This window comes from Capricornis sumatraensis, chromosome 15 (assembly GCF_032405125.1).
Source record: "Capricornis sumatraensis isolate serow.1 chromosome 15, serow.2, whole genome shotgun sequence".
Taxonomy (NCBI): domain Eukaryota; kingdom Metazoa; phylum Chordata; class Mammalia; order Artiodactyla; family Bovidae; genus Capricornis; species Capricornis sumatraensis.
Window position 1 is genome coordinate 61,383,057 of NC_091083.1, and position 19,001 is coordinate 61,402,057.

The 19,001-nt window shown below is 47.7% G+C and overlaps 1 non-coding gene across 1 annotated transcript; it reads left to right on the forward strand.

Annotated features, from left to right (window-relative positions):
* The first annotated feature begins 14,183 nt into the window (after positions 1 to 14,183).
* On the forward strand, positions 14,184 to 14,256 carry TRNAG-ACC (transfer RNA glycine (anticodon ACC)). The gene has a single exon. It is a non-coding gene; the product is annotated as a tRNA-Gly (tRNA).
* The last annotated feature ends 4,745 nt before the right edge of the window (positions 14,257 to 19,001 follow it).

The following is a 19,001-nucleotide window of genomic DNA, read 5'->3' on the forward strand; positions in this document are numbered from 1 at the left end:
GCTCCACGATTAAACCTACGTGTCCAGTTCGTTCTGTCTGCCCAACTCCACTGTCTGGAGTCACCCCAGAGGGGCATCATGTGTTCACCCAGCACCTCCCCAGAGCTTGCTTGGAGCGTTGTCAGTCTTTAAAAGGATTTATTGCAGAAATGAAAAAATGGGATTGCCCAATGGGTCTGCAGTTGTAGGTTATCTTGACCCGAATCGGTGTCCTCATGGCTGATGCTCATGGGACAAAAGCAGTCCTGGAGCAGGATCTGAGGTTAACGTGGGTTAGGGCAGGGCACCCCTGCCTCCTGCTGCTTGGGGGTGCAGTCCCCTGACTCAGTGAAGTGGAATGCTTTTGGTTGGAATGGGGAGGGGAACGAGATGCATTTGACTACAGGGAATGGGATGGGAGGGCCAGGTGGGGAACTTGGCTCAAAGGGAATCTTAGGAGGGGCCCTTTCTGTGTCACTCAGCCCCACACTCTGCCCCCCTTCCCGTGAGCAGGCATCATTCCACGTGTCCACGCGATGCAGAGCCACAGTCCTTCTCCAGGAACCAGCTGCTCAGACAGTTGTGTTGGAGGTGGGGAGGGGAGACCCATCCTTGTGAAAGGGAAGGCCTGGGGCAGAGTGGACCACTGTGTCTCAGGGCTAGAAATCAGGCAGGTGTGCAAAACACAATGAACAGAGGGGGAGGGAGGATTTGAGGTCAAATCATGGAGGGTTTGTGATTTTATTCCAGGTGCAGAGGGAGGCACTTGGGACTTGAGCAGGAGGGTGGTAAAATGTTGTTGTTGTTTTTCCTAAAAAACAGTTGTTTTAAGGAAACCCCATCTCAGCTGGAGACACACCAGCCATACAAGGGCAGCCGCCAGTCTGTCCACACTCGTGGGCCCATCCAAGAACCGTCTTCGCACAAGGAGGCTATAGACCCACCCCTTCCCGTCTGACTCACCCGGGCCCCTCCTGGGAAGAGGATGTGGCCTCTGGAGGAGACCACCCGGCACGACCTCCCGTTGACCCATCTTCGGCCCAAGTCCACGGCGGTTGGGTCATTTGAATGGCCAGCGATGAACTCATCGGCCGCCTCCTGCAGGGCCCCTGTCTGAGCGTGTCTGCTGCTTAATCAAGGGACAAGCACGCTGTGTTCCGGGCCCGGGCCGCCAACATCCTTGATGAGTAACTGGGACAGTGAGGGGACGGGGAAGTGGCGACAATGCCACCATTGTTCTTTGGCTCCAGAGCCCCAGAGGGCCAGGGCTGCACAGAGGCCAGGCTGGGCTGGGCTGGCGGCCGCAGCTGCTAGCCAGACCCCCTGCAGCCTCGGTCATCTCAGCAGGAGGGTGAGGGGACAGGTCCAGCTGTCCTGGGGACGACACCTCCACAGAGTCCCCAGAGGCTCATGAAGCAGACATGCCTTCTTGCCTGCAAACCGCAGAGATTTCTTTCTGCAGAAGGTCTGGGCATTCATGCACCATGGAGGAATTTTGTGTTCATTCATTCACTCACTCACTCATTCATCCATTCAATCCTTATTCATTCAATATTTACCAGCCCCTTCAATCATTTTACCTGATGAGACAAATAGTCAATGCTTAAGAGAGAGACACACACTTTCCCATGTTGGACTGAGAGTTTCAGATTTCATCATCATGTTTAATACTCACAAAGTGCAGTGAGTTCTGTTAACCTCAGATGTGCTAAGTTGCTTCAGTAATGTCTGACTCTTTGTGACCTTATGGACTGTAGCCCACCAAGCTCCTCTGTCCGTGGGAGTCTCCAGGCAAGAATAATGAAGTGGGTCGCCATTTCCTTCTCCAAACCCCAGATGAGGGGGCCAAATAGCTGGGATGGGACCCTCCCCACCTCTCTGGGGGATGTGTGGCCTTGGGTTGATCCCTTTACCTCCATGACATACATTAGAGTGGGCGATATTAACAACCTCTTCTAGTTTTATTCACAGATCTAGACACAAATGCATACCTGTGCATACATAACTACAGAAGCATAGTTTAATTAACAAATTGATGCTATGGATGAGTAAAGAAATGGAAAAGTAGAAATATACTTTCTCTCCCGTGAGCTATTCATGGGATAATTACCAAAAAAAATAGCCATAAAAAAACATATAACCTCACTAAATCTCTTCAATACACAGGTGTATTTTGACTGTTATATTGGAAGAAAAACCAATGTAACTAATGAAAAAATAATATCCAAAAGAATGTATTTATAATTCATCCACTTTGGAAACTGTTTGAGAAGAGATATCTTGGTTCTGTTGCTAAGTCGCTTCAGTCGTGTCCAACACTGTGCGACCCCATAGACGACATAGACGGCTCCCACCATCCCTGGGATTCTCCAGGCAAGAACACTGGAGTGGGTTGCCATTTCCTTCTCCAATGCATGAAAGTGAAAAGTGAAAGTGAAGTTGCTCAGTCGTGTCTGACTCTTAGCGACCCTATGGACGGCAGCCCACCAGGCTCCTCTGTCCAGGGGATTTTCCGGGCAAGAGTACTAGAGTGGGGTGCCACTGCCTTCTCCAATCTTGGTTCTAGAGATGCACATAAGCCTGTTCTCTGACCCTGTGTCTTTATTGAGCTGGAGAAAGGCCGGCAGTGATGTGCTGCCCTGTGAAAGTCCATGCTCTGCTTTTATCTACATCACTGTGGCAGCTTAAAATCAGCCACAGTGGGAGGATTTACACCGTGGAAACTGGCAGACACTTGTCAGAGCTTTTATTCTGAAGAACCATTGTTCAACATTTCACTGGTCCAACGTCACGAACTGACTATTCACGGCAGTGGTATTTGTCATGGCCCCAAGCTGGGTACTCCCTGGGTGTTCAGGCACAGTAGAAGGATAAATACATTATGACATATTTTTTCCTGCACCAGAACTTTGCAGCCAGGAGAACAGACACACACCATCACATATGGCAAGATGGATGAATCTCACAGACACAGAACAATTAACCTTCGAGGATATCTTTTATGTAAATTTCAAAACCAGGCAAAATTCTCCGGTGTGAGAGGCTATGATAGTGGACGGGGGTGTGCAAGACATGTCTGGAAAGGGGCACCAGTGGGTCACTGAGGCAGTGGTTGTAAATATTCTGCTCCTACATCTGAGCTCTGGCTACTTGGGTCTGTTTACTTGGTAAAAAAGCTCATTGAGCTGACATGATTTTACATGTTTCTACAAGCATAATCTTTAAGAAAAAAATATACTAAAAATACACAATTTATAAATAAAACATAAGAAGCTGAACTAAAAGATTACCTCCTAAATAACCCTTAGGCCAAAGAGAAAATTATAAATGAGCTGGAAAATGTTATTTGTCCTAGGTAATTAATCATGGACATGTGTAAAGACTAATCGTGAGAATTTTTTTATTACAGAGCGGCTTAGAGTAGCAAAAAGAAGTCGAATATTATCCAAGTGTTTAACAAAGGAAACCAGGTAAACATGTCATGGCAATCATACAATGGCATATTATACAGTGATTACGATTATGTTGTACAGAAAATGTCTGATGACATAGAGAGCTTCCTGATGTATTATGAAATAGTTATGATAGGCTTCTTAAACATGCATTTTATACAAGGAAAAATAACTGGAAACAATACATCAAAATTTTGTCATCTTTGTATAAATGGAAGTACAGACTAAAAATTATTTTTTATTCTCTGTTACATTTCCCAAAGGCTTTTCTGTGAATATATATTACTATTGTAATGTCCCCCAAATTTATTTAAAACAATATAGCTTTATTAGCAGAGAAGGCAATGGCACCCAACTCCAGTACTCTTGCCTGGAAAATCCCATGGATGGAGGAGCCTGATAGGCTGCAGTCTGTGAGGTCGCTAAGAGTCGGACACGACTGAGCTACTTCACTTTCACTTTTCACTTTCATGCATTGGAGAAGGAAATGGCAACCCACGCCAGTGTTCTTGCCTGGAGAATCCCAGGGACTGGAGAGCCTGGTGGGCTGATGTCTATGGGGTCGCACAGAGTCGGACACGACTGAAGTGACTTAGCAGCAGCAGCAGCAGCAGCAGCAGCAGCTTTCTTACTGGGCTTCCTAGGTGGCACTAGTGGTAATGAACACACCTGCCAATTTAGGAGACTTAAGAAATGCTGATTCCATCCTTGAGTCAGGAAGATCCCCTGGAGAAGGGCATAAAAATCCACTTCAGTATTCTTGCCTGGAGAATCCCCATGCACAGAGGAGCTTGGTGGGCTACAGTCCATGAGGTCGCAAAGAGCTGGACTTGACTGAAGTGACAGAGCGCACATCCACGGCTTTGTTATTAAATTCTGGCAGCTTGAATGTGCATTGTAGAGAATAAATCCCTGGAGCCTTTTCTGGAGCAAGAGCTCACTGTGTTCTCTTCCTGTTAGTCCCTGAAGAGTCACTGACTCGATAGCCGCTGTCCACATCCCATTTCTATTGAAAAGATGTAAATTTGTTCCATCAGAGGGTCTGCAACATTTTTTTCTTCACTCTACCTTCCTTCTTCAGCTCAGCTCAATGTTTGCAGAAACTGGTGACTGCAGCCATGAAATTAAAAGACGCTTATTCCTTGGAAGAAAAGTTATGACCAACCTAGATAGCATATTCAAAAGCAGAGACATTACTTTGCCAACTAAGATCCGTCTAGTCAAGGCTATGGTTTTTCCTGTGGTCATGTATGGATGTGAGAGTTGGACTGTGAAGAAGGCTGAGCGCCGAAGAACTGATGCTTTTGAACTGTGGTATTGGAGAAGACTCTTGAGAGTCCCTTGGACTTCAAGGAGATCCAACCAGTCCATTCTGAAGGAGATCAGCCCTGGGATTTCTTTGGAAGGAACAATGCTAAAGCTGAAACTCCAGTACTTCGGCCACCTCATGAAAAGAGTTGACTCATTGGAAAAGACTGTGATGCTGGGAGGGATTGGGGGCAGGAGGAGAAGGGGACGACAGAGGATGAGATGGCTGGATGGCATCACTGACTCGATGGACGTGAATCTGAGTGAACTCCGGGAGTTGGTGATGGACAGGGAGGCCTGGCGTGCTGTGATTCATGGGGTCGCAAAGAGTCGGACATGACTGAGCGACTGAACTGAACTGAACTGAACTGAAAGAGTTTCCAACTTGATGAACAGATGCTGTTTTCACCTTTGATCAAGGCTGGAAACTACAATTGAGATGCCTGGCCACAGCAATCAATATTGTAATAAAATCACACCTAATTGACTTAGTTCTTCAGATGCACCAGGGTTCAGTTATCCGGATAGAGCTTTTGAAACTTTCAAAATGTGGAAGATGTATTTGGCTCATGGAATGTCTATGCTTGGCACTCAAGGACACATAGGCCACAGCCAAGACCTCCAACCTCCGAACCGCTTAGGAAATCAGTGCCCTGGGGTACAGGCTTCCCAAGCATTTTCAAATCTTCTCATCATGAGGCCTAAGCTAGAGGTGGGCAGGGTGACCAAAGATGCCTGATAGTTTATCTGGGCAGTGGTGGGATGGAAATTACTCATATTCTCATGGTAACACTTATTACTGTTTCAGAAAGTGGAGCTCTTTTATCCAAGTAGGAGGGTTGGGAGGGGAAGGTTTTCAGAGGGAGCTGGGACAGGAAAGCCAGTGGTTTCCCAGAGAAGCCAACACTAGTCTCGGAATGGAAAAGATTCGTGAAAAGCCACTGATGACACGTGATCAAAACCTATTTGCCGCAAGCAGTCTTCACTATCCCAGCGGGTCACCTGGAGGTTTTGCTTGTGATCAGATAATTGATCTGATGGCAGTGGGGTTTGCTGGCTCTGAGCGCAGAACTGGATGGATGGGAGGGGCTGTCTCCAGGAGTGCAGCCCCAGAAAGTGTTCTGCTCACATGGGTTTGCTGGGAGCAAGATGGCTACACTCCTTCTGGAGACAGACAGGTCCTCGCCTGAAGTTGACCAAGCAGGCCCCCAATCCTGATCTCCAGCTTTGTAAACAGCACACTGCACTCAGTTCCTTATGTAGTATTAAATTATATTAATGCACTTCCTTTCCTCCACCATCACCCACTCTTCTCTGACCCCAGCAAGTGCTCTTAATATGACCATGTGACAAATGGTTAACACGGGCTTCTGACCTCACTGCCTGGCTTGGAATCTGTACTCTGTCACTTCTAGCTGTGTGATCTTAGGCATATTGATGAACCTCTCTGTTCTGTTCGTCCCTCATTTATAAAATGGTGACAGTGATGATAACAAATACCTAGGGTTAATTCAGGATTAAAATATAATCTTTTGCATAAGTCCAGTACAGGTTGGTGCTGGGAGATGAGGAGTTATGTAAAAATGTTGGCTTTTAATATTATTGAAAATAGGTTATTTCCCCGCTTCTCTCTTTACCCTCTGTCACTGGCTAGACTCAGTTGACATCCTGCTCCAGGCAGCTCAGCTCAACAGCTTCTAATGTGGCTCCCTGCTTCCTCTCTTGCCTCCCAAATCTCTTCTGCGTATTTCAGCCAGAGGGGAGTTTAAATGTTGCTTTAGTTTCCAAGACTGCTGTGCAAATTACTGCAGACTTAGTGGCTTAAAACAACAGAAATTTCTCCTCTCATCTTTTTGGAGGCCAGAAGTCTGAAACCAAGGTGTCAGCAGGGCTGCTCCTGAGGCTCTAGGGAAGGATCCAGGCCCACAGACCCCCATGGTCTGCTGCCTGCGGGTCCCTGTGGGGTCATCTGCTCATTCGTTTGATAAATGATGATTGATCCCCTGGCAGGAAGGAGGGGCAAGCATGATGTGAGAGCTGTTTAGAATAGTCATGAGGAAAACAGTCCGAGCAGTGCCCAGGGCCAGGCGAGGTTGGCCCTGTCGGTTAAGAGAGGGTACGGATTCTATTTTAATGGTGATGAAAAATCACTGAGGCTTTGATCAAGGAGCAAATGATTTTCATCTGTACTTTACAAAAATCTCCCTGGCTTAGGGTTGCCAGATTTAGCAAGCAAAATACAGGGTGCCCAGTTCAATTTTAGTTTAAAATAAACAACAAGCATATTTTTATTTTAGCATAGACTTGTGTGCGAGCTCAGTCATGTCTGACCCCCATGGACTGTAGCCCACCAGGCTCCTCTGTCCAAGAAATTTTCCAGGCAAGAATACTGGAGTGGGTTGCCATTTCCTCCTCCATGAGATCTTCTTGACCCAAGGATTCAACCCACGTCTCTTGTGTCTCCATTAGCAGGCAGATTCTTTACCACTGTACCACCTGGGAAGCCTTTTTTGTTTTGTTTTGTTTTGTTTTAGCATAAGTATGTCCCAAATATTGCATGGGTTGACACCTGTCTTTAGTTGGATGACTCAGGGTGTAATTATGAGCAAAATTAAATTCAAACCAAGCTGTGATCAGTTGAGATGCATGTGTAATAGAAGGCTCCAAACTGGAGAAGGATTCTTTCAAAGAAGAGGCCTTGTGGTCTCAAACACCCAAGTGATGATGAGAACCTGGCATTTTCACAAAGACGGGTGCTTCTCATCATCCACTGCCACGTTCTTCCCAAACACAGGCAGAGCCTCCCCTTGGGGGTAAGAGGAGAGTCCTCCTCTGGACCTCTCCGTTTGAGGCCACCAAACCACAAGCCAGGCGGGCCTTTCCTGCTCAGGTGGGTCCCAGGCAAGTCTCTCCAGGTCCCTGGGAGCACAGCAAGTCTTCTCAGAGCACGGCTGTGGCCACAGACTTACCCTGGGCTGGAAAACCATGCTTTTCTGTGGGTCCTTGCATCAGAGCATCTCTCTTCCCCTCCGCCTGCTTGTACTTGAGAAACCTGGGTCAGGGCGTGTTGGAAGGGAATTCATTCATCTGCTGGTCTGGTCCCTCACTCACTTGTAGCAGAGAAAGCCAGGTCACCTTGGCGCCCAGTCTCCGAACCAGGTCACGTTCAAATAAAGAGCCGACTGAGGGTCAGAAATAATTGAAAAGCAATTTCAGTCTTTGCTGAAATCTCACAAAAGCACTCAAGAAGCTTCCATTTTTGACGTACATTGAAGCTTTCTGAGGAGAAGGCAATGGCACCCCACTCCAGTACTCTTGCCTGGAAAATCCCATGGATAGAGGAGCCTGGTAGGCTGCAGCCCATGGGGTCGCTAAGAGTCGGACACGACTGAGCAACTTCACTTTCACTTTTCACTTTCATGCTTTGGAGAAGGAAATGGCAACCCACTCCAGTGTTCTTGCCTGGAAAATCCCTAGGGACGGGAGAGCCTGGTGGGCTGATGTCTATGGGGTCGCACAGAGTTGGACACGACTGAAGTGACTTAGCAGCAGCAGCAGAAGCTTTCTGACACCCTCTATCTAGCAGTTCTCAGCCTGGCACCAAGCCTGACCAGGGCTTGGTGAGGTTGGAAAGCCCAGGACAAGCAGGCTCAGTGTGTGTTAAAATAGGGGCTTTGTACCAACCTAGAGGGGTGGGATGGGAAGGGAGATGGGAGGGAGGTCCAAGAGGGAGGGGACATATGTACACCTATGGCTGATTCATGTTAAGGTTTGACAGAAAACAGCAAAATTCTGTAAAGCAATTATCCTTCAATTAAAAAATAAATAAATTTAAAAAACTCCCCAGTGATCCGAATGCACAACCTAGTGTGAGAACCTCTCCAAATGTGTTTCAGACCCTCCCTGTTTTTCTCTATCACCCCATGTCCCCTCTACACTCACTAATCCTGTTTTTAAAACAAGAACAAGAAATGAGTTGGCAAAGCCTGAGTTCTTCTTGATGGGGAGAATGAAGAGTTGGAGCTGCAGATTTACTTGTTAATTTGGGGCACACGTCATGGGTCTGCCAACCTTCTTTACATGCCAGGCACTATGTGAGGCCCAGCAAAGGTATTGAAATAAAAGGGATGAGAAAGGCTGTGGCTTGAGGCAAGCAAGTAAACGGCAATTACAATAAAGGTCGACACAGATTGTAAAAATCACGGCCAATACCACGTACTAACTGCTGGCTGGATTCTGTTCTAAGTCAGTAGTGTGGATTAACTTGTTCAACCCTCACAACAAACCTGTCGTGTAGGCACCAATGTGAACTCCTAACCCTAACCCTAACCGTTTGCTCATGGCAAAAAACAAAAACAGAGAGGTCACTCATTTGCACAAGATCACATAGCAGGTACGTGGCAGAGCCAGGATTCCAATCAGAAATGTCTGACTTCCAGAGCCTGGCTCTTATCCATGGTGCTATCCTCACAGAAGTCTGTGTGGTGGCAGAATTGGGATTTAAACCAGCCAGGCACCAGGAAAGGCTTCCTGGAGGAGGCAGTGCCTGAGTTGAATCTTGAAGGACCAGAATTTCCAACAGGGTTCCTCCATTTCTGTAACCTTTAGCATTTAGGCTGTGCCTGGATAAGACGGGACCTGGGAGCGGGGAAAGGGGAGGAAGGTGGGCAGGCTATCCACAGGGATGTTCTTTGGTTGTGACTTGAACGGGGAAAGAAACATAAAACACTAGATTAACAACAGCAACAACAAACCCAGGCTACTTACTGATGCCTACAACTTTGAAGTTGAACAGTTTGGCAGCCTGCAGGCACAGTTGTACCCAGGGGCTTGTCTGACTTACTCTCCTCTCGCTGTCTCTTGGCTCTGCTTATTTCTAGCTGGCCTCATTATTGGGCAAGCTGGGTTTCAAATGACAGTAGGGATGCCTCCAGCACTTCTGGGCATCCATTACTTTCATAGTTAGCAAGTCAGAGACATTTCACAATCTTCCTACAAAACCCATTTCATTTCCCCTAGACTTCCTACACAATCCATTTCATTTCTCACAGAGAACTCTGATTGGCCCTGCTTTGGTCATGTGACTGTCTTCTTGCCCTAACTTGATGTTCCAGGCCATGGACTGCTCTGATTGGTCGGCTTGGGTGAGCTGCTCAACCTCAGGGGAGGGGAGGCATTAAGGCAAAGAGGCTGCCAGAGGAAGAGGAGTCTTTTCTCTTCCAGCCCACTCCTCAAGCCTGTCTAGCCAAGGTGTGCCTGGGATGAGGAAGATGGAAAAAGAAGGAGGAAGGCAAACCACAAGTTTATATACAAAGTTAAAAAACAAACACAAACAGAGCCCTAGTTGGTCCCAGAAAACATCTGAAACTGTTGGAGAAAGAAAACAAGAAGGAGATGGGACCCTTGGAAATGAGATGGAATTAACTGGCTGTGGAACTGAGCACCATGAAATTAAAAATAGCTTAATATGAAGTTCACAGACTTTTGTCTGGCTTTCTCTTAGCATACGGGGAAACTTTGACACACAGATGTGCCCCAAATGGAGAGCATAGGGGAAGGGAGAGAGTGGGACCCCTTCTTTGCGGTCAGGTACCTGGGAGCTCAGCTATGGGAAAAGGGTCAGGAGTCCTGAGGGTCAGGAGGCAGGGCTGCTCCTGTCTCCATGGAGACAGGCCTACCATCTTCCCAGGATTCTCCCAGGAGTGTAGGGAGCTCCTACACAGGCAAGGTCCAAGTGAGCAGCACCTGAGTTAGAATCCAGGGCTTCTAGGTGCCTGAATGCCCGAGGAAAGCATATCTCCTAAACTCCAGCTTCCTCAGTCTGTAAAGAAATGGCTGATGGAAGATAGTGTTGACCAGTGTTGCGAAAACGCATCTCTGGCAGGGCTAAGGATTGCTTGTGGTACAAAGCAATTTTTAAAACTTTAATAATGATATGTTCATCTTTAATTTCACCTTCTATTTTTATTTTTCCATCCACAGTTGTGATATATAACTTTATTTTAAAATATATTTGCTTTTGTGAAAAGTATGCATCGTTTTAAAGAGTAGTTCTAAGTCAATCACAGAGCCAGTGTTTAGTCACTAAGTCACGTCCGACTCTTTTGCAACCCCATGGTCTGTACCCCTCCAGGCTCCTCTGTCCATGGGATTTCCTGGGCAAGAATCCTGGAATGGGTTGCAAATTTCCTTCTCCAGGGACTCTTTCGGACCCAGGGTCTGAACCCAAGTCTCCTATGTCTCCCGCATTGCTGGCAGATTCTTCACCCAATGAGCCAGCTTAGAAGGCCATAGAGCCAGTAGGCAAAGACAGGAAGGCATTACCCACATGCTCAATGTCTGGGAAAAGCCAGCTGGATGCACTGGGTTTGAGGTACAAGTTCTTATTTTATTCGTACATGTCCCATGAGTAGGAACACTCAAAGTGCCCTGGTGACCAGCTATAGTGCCCAGAGGAAGCATTGAACTTCCTAGGCTTGCTCTCCCAGTGATTCTCCTAGGCACTTCTTAAAAAAACAGCTGCAACCCCTGATACCATGCTGTTCTGAATCCTGCTCTTTTGAAACTTAATATCTGCTGACAGTCACCACATGCCGGCAGACTGTCTCCTCCACTGGGATCATCAGCTTCTGCCTCCAGGTCCTAGTGGGGAAGGTCCTGTCATGTGCTTAACTAGCTCCTTTTTGGAAGGAGAGCCCCCATTCTTCGTGATTGTAAACGGCAGTGCTTTGAGCTTTCCCGTAGCCAGATCTTGTCTCTGATGATTCCGAAGGGTGCTTTCCTCGGAAGGAACGTGGCTGGACACTCCTGATCAAGGTGGAGAGGAGCCATCGGCGGCCCAGTTACAGCCCCGAGCTGCTGCCTACCACGGCAGGAGGCCATTCATCTGCAGTCCTGTCTAGACAGCAAGTGTGCCAGCCACTCACTGCCAGGCCTGGGCCAGCTGTGTGTGTGTGTGTGTGTGTGTGTGTGTGTGTGTGTGTGTGTGTGTGTGTCTATGTGTGTGCTTGTTTGTTAATTACTCTGGAATGTCTGTTCCGGCCACCACAGTGGAAATGTAGGTCATCCCAGTGAGGCGTGTGGTCGTGAGAAGGGGGGTCAGGCCAGCCGGCGGTGCATACACCGTATCGAGGTCACGGCGGTCTGGGAGCCAGCCTGCCGGGGCCGGAGCATGTGAGAAGCAGACAGTCTGGGTTCTTTCTGCATCTCTTTCTCCTCATACATTTCATAGCATTGCTGACATCGTCAGCCTCCAGTGTGTGGCTTCACCATCATGGAAGAAAGGACAGGTGTCCCATTGTACATCTTAAATTAGATCTGTCACGTAAAATTCCTGTATTGAGCTGGGGACATCCTACTGGGCAATTTCCCCTGCAGGGTCAAAGTCATTTCATCCTTCTACCGGCCCAAGGAGGAGGGTCCTATTTTTATCACAACACCCTAATATATAATCTCCATTTACATTTTACAGGTAAGGAAACCAATGATCAGAAACATCACCCTGCTATGAATAATAACTATTTGTTCCTAACTGCATGCCAGTCTCCTCTGTTCTCAGTTCTTTGTATGTAACAGCTCTGTGAAGCCTCCAACAACCAACAATGGAGACTGTTCCCATTTTACAGATGAGGAAACTGAGCCATAGAGTAGCCAATCTTGGAGCTAGAGTGGTTCAAGCCCAGGGAGTCTGGTTAGAGTCTGTGCCCTTAAACCATGAGTCGTCCGTGGTGGCGCTATGGTGCCCAGACTGGCCTAGAGTCAGCCTTTGTCTTGGATGAACTATTTGAATTAAAATAAAACTGACTTACTTCACTCTGTATAAAGGGTTCCAGGTTCATCCACCTCATTAGAACTGACTCAAATGTGTTCCTTTCCATGCTGCTGCTGCTGCTAAGTCACTTCAGTCGTGTCCGACTCTGTGCGACCCCATAGACGGCAGTCCACTAGGCTCCTCTGTCCCTGGGATTCTCCAGGCAAGAATACTGGAGTGGGTTGCCATTTCCTTCTCCAGCGCATGAAAGTGCAAAGTCAAAGTGAAGTCGCTTAGTCGTGCCTGACTCAGTGACCCCCATGGACTGCAGCCTACCAGGCTCCTCCGTCCATGGGATTTTCCAGGCAAGAGTACTGGAGTGGGGTGCTGTTGCCTTCTCCGGTTCCTTTCTATGGCTGAGTAGTTTTTCATAATATATATGTACTGCTCCTTCTTTATGGACCCTGGCGAGGTGGAGGGGGGAAGGAGAGGGTGAGACAATTGGAGAGTGTAGCATGGAAGCATATACACTACCATGTGTAAATAAATAGCTAAAGGAAATTTACTGTATGACTCAGGAAACTCAAACCAGGGCTCTGTAACCACCAAGAGAGGATGAGAAAGGATGGGAGGGAACATATGTTCCCCCATGGCTGATTCATGTTGATGTACGGCAGAAGTGAAACCAACATTGTAAAGCAATTATCCTTCAATTAAAAATAAATAAATTAAAACAAAGCTGAAGTGAATGCAGGGCTATTGTGCCCACTGCTAAGAAGCTTTTGGTGAGAAAGAGTTAAGCCTGTTTCCTGCTAGACAAAGGTGGCTCCAGGGGATGCAGCTGAAAAGCCAGATCTTCTCCATGGGATTGTTCACAGGCTGAGGCCTGCAGTATCTTTTACCAACATACACCCTCAGCCTCCTGGCCCCAGGTTAAAAAAAAAAAAATCTAATCTAACAGACTTTTCCATCTGCGGAACAATACACTGCTGTGTGGGGGTTTTGTTTGTGCACCTGACACTAATAATTGTTCAAACATTTATAAACTGTGATGTGATGAGAAAGAGGTTCTAAGAAATAAAAGGAATACAAGGAAGCACTGTTTTAACCCACTCTGTCCTGGAAACTGGGGCAGGATGCATCCGTTCCCCTCCCCCTGCCCCCAACATTTTATCATAAAAAATTCCAAAATACAGGAACACTGGAAGAATTGTACAGTGGACACCCAGAACCTCGCCATGTAGGTCTTTACCATGAACGGTTTAGTATGCTTGCTTTGGCTCTTGTCTACCTATGACAGCCTGCGTCTGAAAATGCCTCCTCAGACATTATCTGCAGATAGATTTCCCTCCACAGGGAATGGACTCCCAGCCACGCAGGGTTTTGGCCATGATTTTTCAAGGATATTTTTATACAGAGTATAATGATGGAGAAGGAGTGGGCTGAGAAATGGCAGCAACTGCTCTTTTCTCAGTGCTCAGGTTCAGGGGCGTTTTCTGTCTTAACAGTACTGTCTCCAAGGGAGGCATGCACTTGGACAAGTTATCTGACCCCAGTCTCTTTGTGTGTGAAAAGTCAGCGATCATACCCTTTGATGAAAGCTAATGTGAGATTTTAAGACACAGAGGGTGGACAGACAGCACCCTATACACAGCAGGTGCTCAATAAAAGATCACTTTCTGTCATAATGGACTTCCCTGGTGGCTCAGATGGTAAAGCGTCTGTCTACCATGCGGAAGACCCAGGTTCAATCCCTGGGTCAGGAAGATCCCCTGGAGGAGGAAATGGCAATCCACTCCAGTACTATTGCCTGAAAAATCCCATAGACAGAGGAGCTTGGTAGGCTACAGTCCATGGGGGTCGCAAAGAGTCGGAGACGACTGAGGGACTTCACTCACTCAATCAGTCTGTCTTAATATCTGCTGAGCTTATGAGCTGTGGTGTGTGATTTCCATGTGAGGGGGTTGATCCTGGGGTTTCTGTAACCCATGAGCAGGAGGATAGTTAGGTCTGGCTCTTTGGAACGGCCCCCTTGCCACCCGTCAACCCAAGGGTGCCTCATAATCTGTGGGCTTGCTCAGTGAGAAGTGTTACGACCTTGGTAATTTGACCACCATTTAGCAGTGAATCATACATGCATCTCATCTGTTTCTTCTGTATTTATCTCTGTTTCTGCCCTCAAGGAGCTGAAAGTCTACAGAGGAGATATTTTACCCCTTTCTCATGGGACCAGGAAGACTCAGCAAAGGGCTCAGTATAACTCAGTGCTTCTCAAAGCATCCCACACCTATTCAACCTAACATAACCTAACTCAACCCTACCCACCTCAAACCAACTTAACCTGACTCAGCTCAACCCAGCTGAACTCAACCCAGATCAATCTAACCTAGCTCAAACGAGCTCAACTCAGCTCAACCCAACCCAGTCCAATCTAAGCCAACTTATTTCAACACGACACAGCTCAAACCAACCCAACCCAGCTTAACCAAGTTCAATCTAACTCAACCAAACTCAACCCAACCCAATATGACCTAGCTCAATCTACACCAAACCACAACAACCCAGTTCAGCCCAGCCCAACTCAGTGGCAGCAGCTGTTTCACAGAATGCACACAGGATTTAGAAGCAGAGAGAGGTGAGGTGAAATCTCAGCTCCTTTACTTAGAAGCTGTGTGACCTTGAGCAAGTCACTTCACTTCTGAGTCTGTCTCCTCATCTTTAAAATGCTCTAACTAGCCTTTAGACTATAAGTATGGTCCCTTCAAAGTGCTGCTGTGCATGGCACACTAATATGCAGAAGTGACTGCCACCGTCTCTGTGCCTGTGACCGTGGTCATGATACTAGCAGAGAAGCTCTCACGTCTCCACGGCACCAAGACACTGGACTGACCAGCGCTCCTCACTGCCACTGTAAACACTCTCAGGATGCCCACAAGCACCTGAATGTTCAAGGATGGTCAGCTGCACCTCATGGAGTCCCTCCACTTCTGCTCCAATCTAATAAGTCACATGGTCACCCAGGGTCAGCTGGACTTGTTCCCAAACCTGCCCGTGCCAGTTATACTTACGATTTTAATTTCATAACTCAACTGAACTATCATACAAAGTGAAAAACTATTAGTATGAAAAGAAAGAGAATAGCTATTTTTATTTAAAAAAAAAAGTAAGCCAAATGCTTTGGAATGACTTGATAAATACAAATTGCTCCCCAAATTGCAAAAGAATTAGGTGTGGGAGAGATTAAAAAATACATGGATAAAGAAGGACTCTACAGTCAGAATCTTTGCAAGCATACTTCAGTGTTTTCCTTCACTTTAAAGGATTGGAAACTAGCAATTCTAGATAATGTAAAAATGGGTATGGTTTACATAAGAAGATTAAGATGAAACTCCAATCAGTGAAACTAAAAATTCCTGATGCAAGCAAAAAGATTGGTAAATGGATGTCCCATTGGGTGATTAAACTGTCAGCTTGAACCGCATAGGGGTTTTATGGAAGCGTGAGTGCTGTGGTGGAAGCTACATGCTGGTGTCCTGGAGCCTGGCTTTGCAGTGGGCTTCAGGCATTTGTATGAGTGAGTGGGAGCAGGTCCCACCCAGTGGAAAGAACACAATCTGGCATAAATGCCAGTGGGGTAAAGGGCCTCACCATCACTCACTCTGTGACCCTGGGTGGACCACATCGCTTCTGAGGACGTTGATTTCTTCCTCGGCAGGAGGAGGTGCTAATAACCAGCTCATGGGGTGTGAAGGTCAAGGGAAGGGTAAGGAGTGTCTGTAGCCAGTTTGGGACCCAGAAGAGCACCTGCCCCTCCCCTCTGGTCATCCATGGCCCCAGTGGTCCAGCGTGTGGCTGACTTTCTCATTTCCCAGCCCAGGATGGAGGAGTCTTGGTTCTCAGTTGAAGGGCTCTCCTGGGTGCCACATCTGTGAAATGTACAGATGTCTATGGAACTCACAGTCCTTCAAGCTCAGAAAACGTACCCGACACAGGGATTTCCCTCGGGTACCTGACGTTTTGGTCAGTTGGATCTCTGTAGAGAACAGAGTGTCAGGAAAAGATAGGAAGGCCCAGTAATGGAGGGGTAAGGGGCTGCCTCCTGGCTGCGTGGAGGATGAGAGAAGCGCTGCTTCATGGATTAATTAACGCTTGGCAACCTCATTAACCGCTGTCTGACCTCCGACAGGCAGGCACTCTGGTGGCAGTGCGGTCCAGGGTCATTAACAATGACGTGCATGGGTTCATCGGAGAGACAGCCGTTTCCTTCAAGACCCAGCTTCACATTGAGAAAGCGCGGGCTTCCGCTGCTTTGTTCCTGGTGGATAAACAAGGAGAGGAGAGCCGCGGGCTTTGGGGAGGGCCCCTCTGGGAAGCATAACAGAAGAGAGTCTGCACAATGGGCCCGTGAGAGCACCACCACAGGGAGGGGCAGGCTGCGTGGCCAGACTTCAGGGAGGGGTCCTGAGAGAACTGGCCCGGCGGTGGTGTCAGCTGGTGAAGGTCACTGGCTTGTGTGTCAGGCAGACCTGGGGCACAGGTGTGGACCAGTCCTGCCCTTGGCTTTACTCGCCCGCACCCCAGTCTCCTGGTGTACACGGTAGGGCCTAGGGATCAACCCATATGTGGATACTTCCCCCAAGAACCTGACATGGCGAGATGGGTCACCCTCTTCCCCATCTTGCGTCAAATAAGGTTTGCTTATTGACTAAAAGAGGATTCTTTTTTTAGTCCTTGGGAGTTAGATTTAATCAGTTAGCTACTTTAATGTGAGTACTCAGGACATAAGTCCTTTCGGTTAATTGGACCACATTCTGCTCAGTTATCTCCTAAAGTTCCTGTCCCTTCTCTTACCTCGCACGCATAGCCGCTCTGCTCCCCACCTAGTGTTAGTTGCTCAATTGTGTCTGAATCTTTGTGACCCCATGGACTGTAGCCCATCTGCCCCTTCTGCCCATGGAATTCTCCAGGCCAGAATATTAGACTGGGTTGCCATTCCCTTTTCCAAGGGATCTTTCCCACCTAGGGATCAAACCCCAGTCTTCTACATCAGCAGGCAGGTTCTTTAGCACTGAGCCACTGGGGAAGCCCCCAAAATGTTAGTTGCTTCCATTAGTCATGTCCCCCACTAATACCTAGGTAAAATAAGGATGACCCATTAGACTTGAATTGAAAAAATATTTAGCTTATGTCCCACGAAATATTTGGCATATACTAAAAACAAAAAAGGTTCATTGTTTATCTGAAATTTTATATTCACTGGGTGAAAATCAAATTTTTATTTGATTTTTATTTCTATCTGCTCAATCTGACCATGGCGGGCGTGGAGGAGGCTCCAGGGCACCCTAGTTGGGAGTGGGTGCTGTCAATGATTACACTCACAGTTTCTTTATTGGATAGCCCTCCTGTGCCGGGCACTGTGCTGAGCCCTTGATATCCATCTTCCCATCTTTAATCCTCACCATCACTTTGAAGATGTGGAAATAGAGGAAAGGAAAACAGGGGAGACCTGCCCATTAGCCAAGCATCCCTGAAGTCCACGCCCTGCACCTCCAGAACCGAGACACAGGGCTCTGACCCCCTGCCCATCCCGCTCTGCACCTCCATCAACAGCTGCGGCTAGACTGCTTCCTCCTACTGCCTGAACCTGACTTAAATCCCTGCTATTTTCAATCCAGTGCCTGTGCCACATGTGAGGTCCTTGGTTTTCATCTAAATTAGTTTCTGGGGACACCCTGCACCCTCCCTGGCTTTTGTATGCCTTGATTCGGCTCGCGAAATGAGAGACATCACCCTGAACCTCCCCCTCTCATTCCCCAGCAAGTCTGGTGGAGTCTCTCTGCCCTTGGCTGTGGCCCCAGCCTTGTTCTCCGTGAAATGTTATTTCCAATAGACTGAGCAACTTAGCAGCCATCATATGGTACAAATCAGGCAGGAACTGCTGAGCAGCCTCTCCTCATCCTACTGTGTTTCATGGGCCACGGTTCACAGTGTTGCTCCAAGGCACCCAGTTTGATGCTGCCTGTACCTTCCTCGCAGAGAAGGCAATGGCACCCCACTCCAGTACTCTTGCCTGGAAAATCCCATGGATGGAGGAGCCTGGCAGGCTGCAGTCCATGGGGTTGCTAAGAGTTGGACACGACTGAGCAACTTCACTTTGACTTTTCACTTTCATGCATTGAAGAACGAAATGGCAACCCACTCCAATGTTCTTGCCTGGAGAATCCCAGGGACGGGGGAGCCTGGTGGGCTGCCGTCTATGGGGTCGCACAGAGTCGGACACAACTGAAGCCACTTAGCAGCAGCAGCAGCAGTACCTCCCTCGAGAACAAACAGCTCAGTCTGATCCAAGAGGTTGGCCCTTATTTTGTTCCTTCTTTTATGTGGTCGGCTTTGTGGGAAGGGGTGGGTTTGCCAGCTGGAGTCATGCTCCAAAACCAGGCTTTTGGAACTGGAACTTTCAACACAAGTTAGAATGTTCTGTGTTTGCCCTGGTCTGAAATTCGGCGCCAGTT